Raw genomic sequence first — 8,776 nt, 5'->3', positions numbered from 1 at the left:
TAATGGATAAAGAAAAAACGTGTTGCTTGCAGCAACATAAATGGAACTGGAGGTCATTATGTTAAGTGAAATAAACCAGGCACAGAAAGACAAATATTGCATGTTCTCACTTATTCGTGGAATCTAAGAATCGAAGCAATTGAATTCATGGTCATAGAAAGTGGAAAGATAGCTATCAGAGGTTGAGATGAGTAGTAGGGACAGGGGTGATGTGGGGATGGTTAATGGGTACAAAAAATAGTAAGGAAGAATAAATAACACCTGGTATTTGATAGCACAACAGGAGGACTATAGTCAATAATAATTTAATTATACATTTTAAAATAACAAAAAAGATATAATTGGATGATTTTGTAACAAAAAGGATAAATGCTTGAGGGGGTGGATACCCACTTTTCTATGATGTGGTTATCACTCATTGCATGCCTGTACCAAAGTATCTCATTTACCTCATAAACATATACATCTCCTATGTACCCACAAAATTTAAAATAAAAAAATTAAAAGAAAAATACATTTAAATGAATTATTAAATGAACTGAATTCATATTTTAAAATATTTCCATGGAGAAAGCACCAGGTCTGAATAATTTTAGGTTAGTTTTACCAAACATTCAAGAAATAGAAAATCCCAATTGTATTCACATTTTTACATATAATCAAAAAAGAAGGAATAATTCCCAATTCATTCAATGAGTTTAGTAGAACTTAATTACTAAGCTGGAAAGGACAGTATGAGAAAGGATAATTAAAAGTCAATCTCACCCTTGAACACCAATTTTTTTCAATGTTAAACAAAATACCTGCAAATTTAATACAGCATTATACTAAAACGATGCTACTTCATGGCTAAAGATTATCTACCCTAAGAATCCAAAGTTATCTTAACATTACACAATGAGACAGTAGAAAGCAGATAGGTTACACCTCTGTTATACTCACTCTTTATACTGGGAGTAAAAATTGAAAATGTGTTCTCCATGGCAGAGAATCATGGGAACAGTGAGAATTCCTTTGTAATACCATTAAAGCCCCCTGAGAAACCAGTACTTGCAGACATTGTAATATCTTTATATGTATCTGGTTTGAGGGACAAAAGTATCTTTCTCCATATTCCCTAATCAAAAGCATATTTCTCAATAGAATTTCAACGTCTACTAACCATCATTAGAGGCTACCTTTATTTTTAATACTTCATTTTATTTTTTAAATTGACACTTAATAATTGTATGTATTTTGGGGATACATAGTGATGTTTTGATATATATAATGTATAAGGATAACCTTGATTTAAAGGGACCATTTCTAGGAGCTTCCAGTAAGAGCTATTAATTTGTGAGTACATACCACTTTGCTAGATTGCTTTTCCCATGACCACTAGCTGAGACCTATACTCTGAGGGAATAGGACATGGGAATATAAGTTGCAGTGGGAAGAGAACAAAAAGAATTTCAGAAAACAGGGAACTTCAGATGACGAAAATATTTATCCCAGAACCAGGTGTCATCCATCACTGCTGCACTCGCCCCTTCCTCAGCTCACACCTATAGTCACTGGTGGGCATACGCCTTGGCTAGCTCAGGTATCTGAAAGTTTATAGAGTATTTGGTCCAGATATTGAATCCTGAAGGTAACATCAGATCAAGAAGCACAGTTTTTAGTAAAGGAGGTGTGGTGGTAGGCATGTGATCATAGGACCCATCAGCTCCTCTCACAGCTGCACCACCCAGAAGCAGCTGGCCTGATAGAACACAGGACTGTCCTATAGAAGGCACAGCTGAGGCTCCAGCTTAGAGACGATACCCTTCAAGGAAGCGGCACCATCCTTCAGGGTGTAGTATACTCTCCAAATCAATACCCTGTATATGGTGCTGTTACATCCACAAGAGGTAGAATGAAGATGTGGAAGTAGCAGGGGTCCTATTTACCATCATTCTCTGTGACCCACTAGGGGAAACTGTGCAGCTGCAAGGATTGTAGGTTGCCCCACTAACATTCCTCTCAGTTTTGCCTTCAAAAGGGACTGAAGAAATCCTGGAGGGGCTGTTCCCAGATAGGACAAACTTATTATACAAAGCAAGTAGACCACCCAGTGCAAAGGACCACTCAATATAGAGGATGGATGCTGTGGTGCAGTGCACAGATTTCTCCCTTTATTACTAAATCACTCATTCCCCCAGCTGCCAACAGCACAAAGCTATGTTCCTACCTAGGAGCTACCTCAGTCAAAGAGCTGCCTTCCCCCAAGGCTTTTCCCCTTCCTAGATGCACCATGTATCACATGACTGACTGATCATGTTGGGTACAAAGGCCTGGCCCTCTTACATCAACTCTGAAGAACAACCCCCACCCCAAAGAGGTTTTTTTTTTTTGTGACCCAATTGCAGTTCAACTACCCTCTGACCAATCCTGCTGCTTTTATTTTTCCCAGATGTTTTTCTCCAGAGCACTCCTAATAAACTTCCTGCACTCAAATCTTGCTTGCCAGAATGCAGACAGCCCAAGTATTCTACTGTTTGGTAGAGATAATTGAGATATTTGAATATGTAAGACAAAACAGAAAAAAGTCTCCACAAAGTAAACCTTCCTTAATGACATACTTTTATCAATATCTTAGATAAACATATGAAAATTTGAGTTATCATTAATTCAGTCTTTCATTCATTCAAAAGATATTTCTCTATCATCTATAATGTGTAGAACTATTTCAGATTATAGGAATGCAGAGATAATTAAAACACAGTCTCTGACCATAAGAAGCTTACAATTAAATGGGGAAAGAGACATATATAGGGGAACTTAAGTATATGAAAATAAGCTCAACATAGAACAAACAGTATAGATGTCAAATGTGAAAATGTATTAATTTATTTATTAATTTATTTATTTTTCTACACCCATTTTTGCCTTTATTGAAAGTAGTGAATACATATCAGTGGCTGGGCGCGGTGGCTCATGCCTGTAATCCCAGCACTTTGGGAGGCAGAGGCGGGCAGATCACAAGGTCAGGAGATCGAGACCATCCTGGCTAACACGGTGAAACCCTGTCTCTACTAAAAAACCAAAAAAAATACAAAAGAAATTAGCTGGGCATGGTGGCGGGCGCTTGTAGTCTCAGCTACTTGGGAGGCTGAGGCAGGAGAATAGCGTGAACTCGGGAGGCAGAGCTTGCAGTGAGCCAAGATCATGCCACTGCACTCTAGCCTGGGCAACAGAGTGAGACTCTGTCTCAATAAAAAAAAAAAAAAAAAAAAAAGTAGTGAATACATATCAGATAGATTAAAATCTATTTCAATGCTAATTTCTGCATGCTCTGGTTCTGTTGGAGAGAATACAGAGATATTCTGATTTTCATTATTTGTTTTTTTAATATTTTTTATTATACTTTAAGTTCTGGGATACATGAGCAGAATGTGCAGGTCTGTTACATAGGTATACATGTGCCATGGTGGTTTGATGCACCCATCAACCCATCATCTACATTAGGTATTTCTTGTAATACTATCCCTAACCTAGCCCCCCACCTCCTGACAGGCCCCAGTGTGTGATGTTCCCCTTCCTGTGTCCATTTGTTCAACTCCCACTTATGAGTAAGAATATGCAGTGTTTGGTTTTCTGTTCTTGTGTTAGTTTGCTGAGAATGATGGTTTCCACCTTCATCCATGTTCCTGCAAAGGACATGAACTCCTCCTTTTTTATGGCTGCATAGTATTCCATGGTGTATATGTGCCACATTTTCTTTATCTATCATTGATGGGCAGTTGGGTTGGTTCCAAGTCTTTGCTGTTGTGAACAGTGCTGCAATAAACATATGTGTGCATGTGTCTTTATAGTAGAATGATTTATAATCCTTCGGGCATATACCCAGTAATGGGATTGCTGGGTCAAATAGTATTCTTGATTCTAGATCCTTGAGGAATCACCACACTGCCTTCCATAATGGTCGAACTAATTTACACTTTCACCAACAGTGTAAAAGTGTTCCTATTTCTAATCATCCTCTCCAGCATCTGTTGTTTCCTGACATTTTAATGATCGCCATTCTAACTGGCATGAGATAGTATCTCGCTGTGGTTTTGATTTGCATTTCTCTAACGACCAGTGATGATGAGCTGCTTTTCATATATTTGTTGGCTGCATAAATGTCTTATTTTGAGAAGTGTCTGTTCATCTCTTTTGCCCACTTGTTTTTTTCTTGTAAATTTGTGTAAGTCCTTATAGATTAGCCTTTTGTCAGACAGATAGATTGCAAAAATTTTCTCCCATTCTGTAGGTTGCTTGTTCACTTTGAGGATAGTTTATTTTGCCATGCAGAAGCTCTTTAGTTTAATTACATCCTGTTTGTCAATTTTGGCTTTTGTTGCCATTGCTTTTGGTGTCTTAGTCATGAAGTCTTTGCCGTTGCCTATGTCCTGAATGGTATTGCCTAGGTTTTCTTCTCGGGTTTTTATGGTTTTGTGTTTTATATTTAAGTTTTAATCCATCTTGAGTTAATTTTTGTATGAAGTGTAAGGAAGGGGTCCAGTTTCCGTTTTCTGCATATGGCTAGCAGTTTTCCCAACACCATTTATTAATAGGGAATCCTTTCCCCATTGCTTGTTTTTATCAGGTTTGTCAAAGATCAGATGGTTTTAGATGTATGGCATTATTTCTGAGGCCTCTATTCTGTTCCATTGGTCTATGTATCTATTTTGGTAATAGTATCATGCTGTTTTGGTTACTGTAGCCTTGTAGTATAGTTTGAAGTCAGGTAGTGTGATGCCTCCAGCTTTGTTCTTTTTGCTTAGGATTGTCTTGGCTATATGGGCCCTTTTTTGGTTCCATAAGAAATTTAAAGTAGATTCTTCTAATTCTGTGAAGAAAGTCATTGGTAGTTTGATGGGGATAGCATTGAATCTGAATCTATAAGTTACTTTGGGCAGTATGGCCATTTTCACAATATGGATTCTTCCTATCCATGAGCATGGAATGTTTTTGCGTTTGTTTGTGTCCTCTCTTATTTCCCTGAGCAGTGGTTTGTAGTTCTCCTTGAAGAGGTCCTTCACATCCCTTATAAGTTGTACTCCTAGGTATTTTATTCTCTTTGTAGCAATTATTAATTGGAGTTCATTCATGATTTGGCTGTTTATCTATTATTGGTGTCTAGGAATGCTTGTGATTTTTGCACATTGATTTTGTATCCTGAGACTTTGCTGAAGTTGCTTACAGCTTAAGGAGATTTTGGGCTGAGATGATGGCGTTTTCTAAATACACAATCATGTCATCTGCAAACACAGACAATTTGACTTCCTCTCTTCCTATTTGAATACCATTTACTTCTTTCTCTTGCCTGATTGCCCTGGCCTGAACTTCCTATACTATGTTGAATAGGAGTGGTGAGAGAGGGCATCCTTTCTTTGTGCCAGTTTCTCCTCACCTAGCCCCCCACCTCCTGACAGGCCCCAGTGTGTGATGTTCCCACGTTTGAACTGGAACTTGGAAAACAGGTATGATTTTGATGGGTGAGGAAAAGGGAAGGACATCTTAAGCAGAAGAAACTGAATGAGTAAAGGAATCAAAGTTTCGCAATGCTGTGCTTATCCAAGGAATGGCAACAGTTGTGTTTGGCTGGATTCTGGTTACTTGGAGAGCTAATGGTGGTAGACAGCCTGGAAAGAGAGCTTAGGACTGGATTATAAAGGGCTTTGGATCCCAGTTTAAAAATATTGAATTGTATTCAGTAAGTAATAGTCAAGGAAAATTTGAGCAAGTGAATAATCTCAGGTTTGTGTTTTAGGAAAATTAGCCAGTGGCCTGCAATCAAGAAGGGTGAATTCAATCTCAGCCTCCTCTTGCTGTGTATCATTGAGTAAATTATATAACCTCTTTTTGTTGTGGATTTCTCATCTGGAAATAAATCTGGAGTTAAACAACTTTTCTTAATCAGAGGGATGGTTTACCTGTTATATAAGCATTGAGAATTTATTGTCTAGTTATTAGATTTTCTGTTTTGATGGATCTAAACTATAGGGCAATTGAGCCCTTTACTCTCCCAAACTGAGACCTCAATGACTATACTGAGTGGTTCTGTTTTAAAATGCAATTCTAAGTCCTGAGCACCTCTGTGCATGTGCGTTGATGGGGATGGGTGGAGGTGGTAGAAGCAAGAGATGTCTTGATGGCTCTCGACAATAACAGCTGCCGTATACTACAGATTTACTATGTTCCGAAGGCAGTATTAAGGGTTTAAAACATATTTTCTCATTTAATCAACACAATAATCTTGTAAGAAACATCCTGAGAAATACTGAGTCCTTGTCCATGCATCTGCTATAGAGATGTTATTAAAGCAATGCTTATGACTGTACAACAAAGGTATTTGCTCCATGTAGTGACTGGAAGATTCTGATTGTAATCAGCTAATTCAAAGAGTTAGCAGATGCTGGACCTACATGCAGTTAAGTGATGTGGGAAAGGGGGCAGAGTTCAATCGCAAGCTGACACCCTCCTTATTTAAAATGACGATTTTTTTTTTTTTTGGAGGCTAGGCGAGGAAAAGTAGTAAAGGTGATTCATTTACTAATTTGCTGAACAGTAGATATTTGAACTGTACATTGGTCACTGATGCTGGAGGAAATATATTCTTCCACATTATTTTTTTATCTCAGTAACGTATTATGAACAAAAAACAACCTCATAATATTTATTTATGATATATTTTAATAAACCCTGTTTTCCATTTCACTAGAAGCAGTCAGGATTCACGTAAACTCTTCAATCTCTTGGAGTCTCACTTTTCTCATCTGTAAAATAAAAAATGATATTTAAGTTGCAGAATTATTGTGAACATTAGAAATTAGGTATGCAAGGCACCTAATATAGTACCTGTCACAAAGTAAGCGATCAATAAAAAATGTCCATTAAGCACTTCTGCCTGACTTTCCATATAAACAGATTGCTGTGATTTTGTTCAAGTAGGTTATATGTCCTTTTACTATAACATCTTTCCAACCATTTGGTTCTTTGACGATCATAAGTTGGTAAATTTGCTCAAGTCTGATGGAAAATGTCAGGATACCATTTATGGGCTAAAATGTTGTGGCTTACAAGACTTTTGTGATGTGATCCCTGTCTAACACCTTGTTCAGCCCCCTCACCAGTTCCCTAGCTGCAAACTTATATGGCAGCTAAACTTAGCTATTGTTTGTTTGGTGTTTTTTTGTTTCTTGTTGTTGTTGTTGTTGTTTTGGTGTGGTTTTTTTTTTTTTTTTTTTTTTTTTTTTTTTTTTTTGTTTGGTTTTTTTTTTTTTTTTTTTTTTTTTTCTTTTTTGAGACGGAGTCTTGCTCTGTCACTCAGGCTGGAGAGCAGTGTCATGATCTTGGCTCACTGCAAGCTCCGTCTCTCAGATTCACACCATTCTCCCGCCTCAGCCTCCTGAGTAGCTGGGACTACAGGCGCCTGTCACCACGCCTGGCTAAGTTTTTGTATTTTTAGTGGAGACAGGGTTTCAGTGTGTTAGCCAGGATGGTCTCGATCTCCTGACCTCATGATCTGCCCACCTCGGCCTCCCAAAGTGCTGAGATTACAGGTGTGAGCCAACTTAGCTATTTTTATCCCTTCTATACATATTTCCTCATGATTCTGAAATAACTCTTCTTTCTCTGCCTGGCTAATTCCTATGCAGGCATTATATCCTCCATAAACTCCTCTGTACTAGTCAAAGTTCTTCAGAGTAACAAAACCAATAATATATCTATATATCTATATCTCTGTATATAGACAGATTTATTATGGAAATTGGTTCATATGATTATAGAGGTTGAGAAATCCCACAAGCTGGAGCTGTAAGCTGGAGAACCAGAAAAGCCATTGGAATAATTCAGTCTAAGTCTAAAGTCCTTTAGACCAGGAGATGGGGAAACAAGTTGTAATAGGGTAAGTCCTAGAGTCCAAAGACCTGAGAACCAGCAGCTTCAATGTCCAAGGACAGGAGAAGATGGATATCCTAGCTGAAGAAGAAAGAGAGAAAATTCTTCCTTCCTCCACCTTTTTGTTCCATTTGGGCCCACAACAGAATGAAATTATGCCCACCTACATGGGGGGCATAATTTCTTTACTTAGTTTACTAAGTAGAATGTTAATCTCTTCCAGAAAAACTCTTACAGACATACCTAGAAATAACATTTTATCATCTATCTGGGCATTCCTTAGCCCAGTCAAATTGACACATAAAATTAATTATTACATCCTCCATTCTTCATCCCCACCCCAGGCTCTTGGCTGAATTTGGTACTTTTTCCCTGCCTGTGTTTCCACACTTACTTTTTATGTTGAGGAACACATTCAATTGCTACAGTTGGTTTTCTTAATTGTTTCTCCCACTAGACAAGAAGTCCTTAATGGTGGAGTCTGTCTTTCTGTTATCATTATGTGTATCTAATATCCAGAGTCTGGTACACCTCCTGGTTTATTGTTGATGTTGCACTAACATTTGTTGCTTGTTAAATGAACATGAGGTGGGGTAACAAGTGTGGATGGTTTTCTCTCCAGGGAACAATGCTTTCAATGTGGCACCAAAAGCAGTGAGTACCTTAAAAATGTAAGGATAAGAAAATCATGCCCTTTGCCAGTCAAGCCTTTTGGTTCTGACAGTGGCACTGGGATATATATTTTGAAAAGAATAAAACACCCCCATTATGATCAATTTTTAATATTCTCTAATGACTGAGAATGGAGCTATCATTCAGAGATTTTTCTAACATCTTTTCAAAACCACATATTCAACCTGTGTTTACT

The sequence above is a fragment of the Mandrillus leucophaeus genome, unplaced genomic scaffold (genome assembly GCF_000951045.1).
Source record: "Mandrillus leucophaeus isolate KB7577 unplaced genomic scaffold, Mleu.le_1.0 Scaffold1287, whole genome shotgun sequence".
Taxonomy (NCBI): domain Eukaryota; kingdom Metazoa; phylum Chordata; class Mammalia; order Primates; family Cercopithecidae; genus Mandrillus; species Mandrillus leucophaeus.
The sequence above is the reverse complement of the archived record's forward strand: the minus strand, read 5'-3'. Positions refer to the sequence as shown.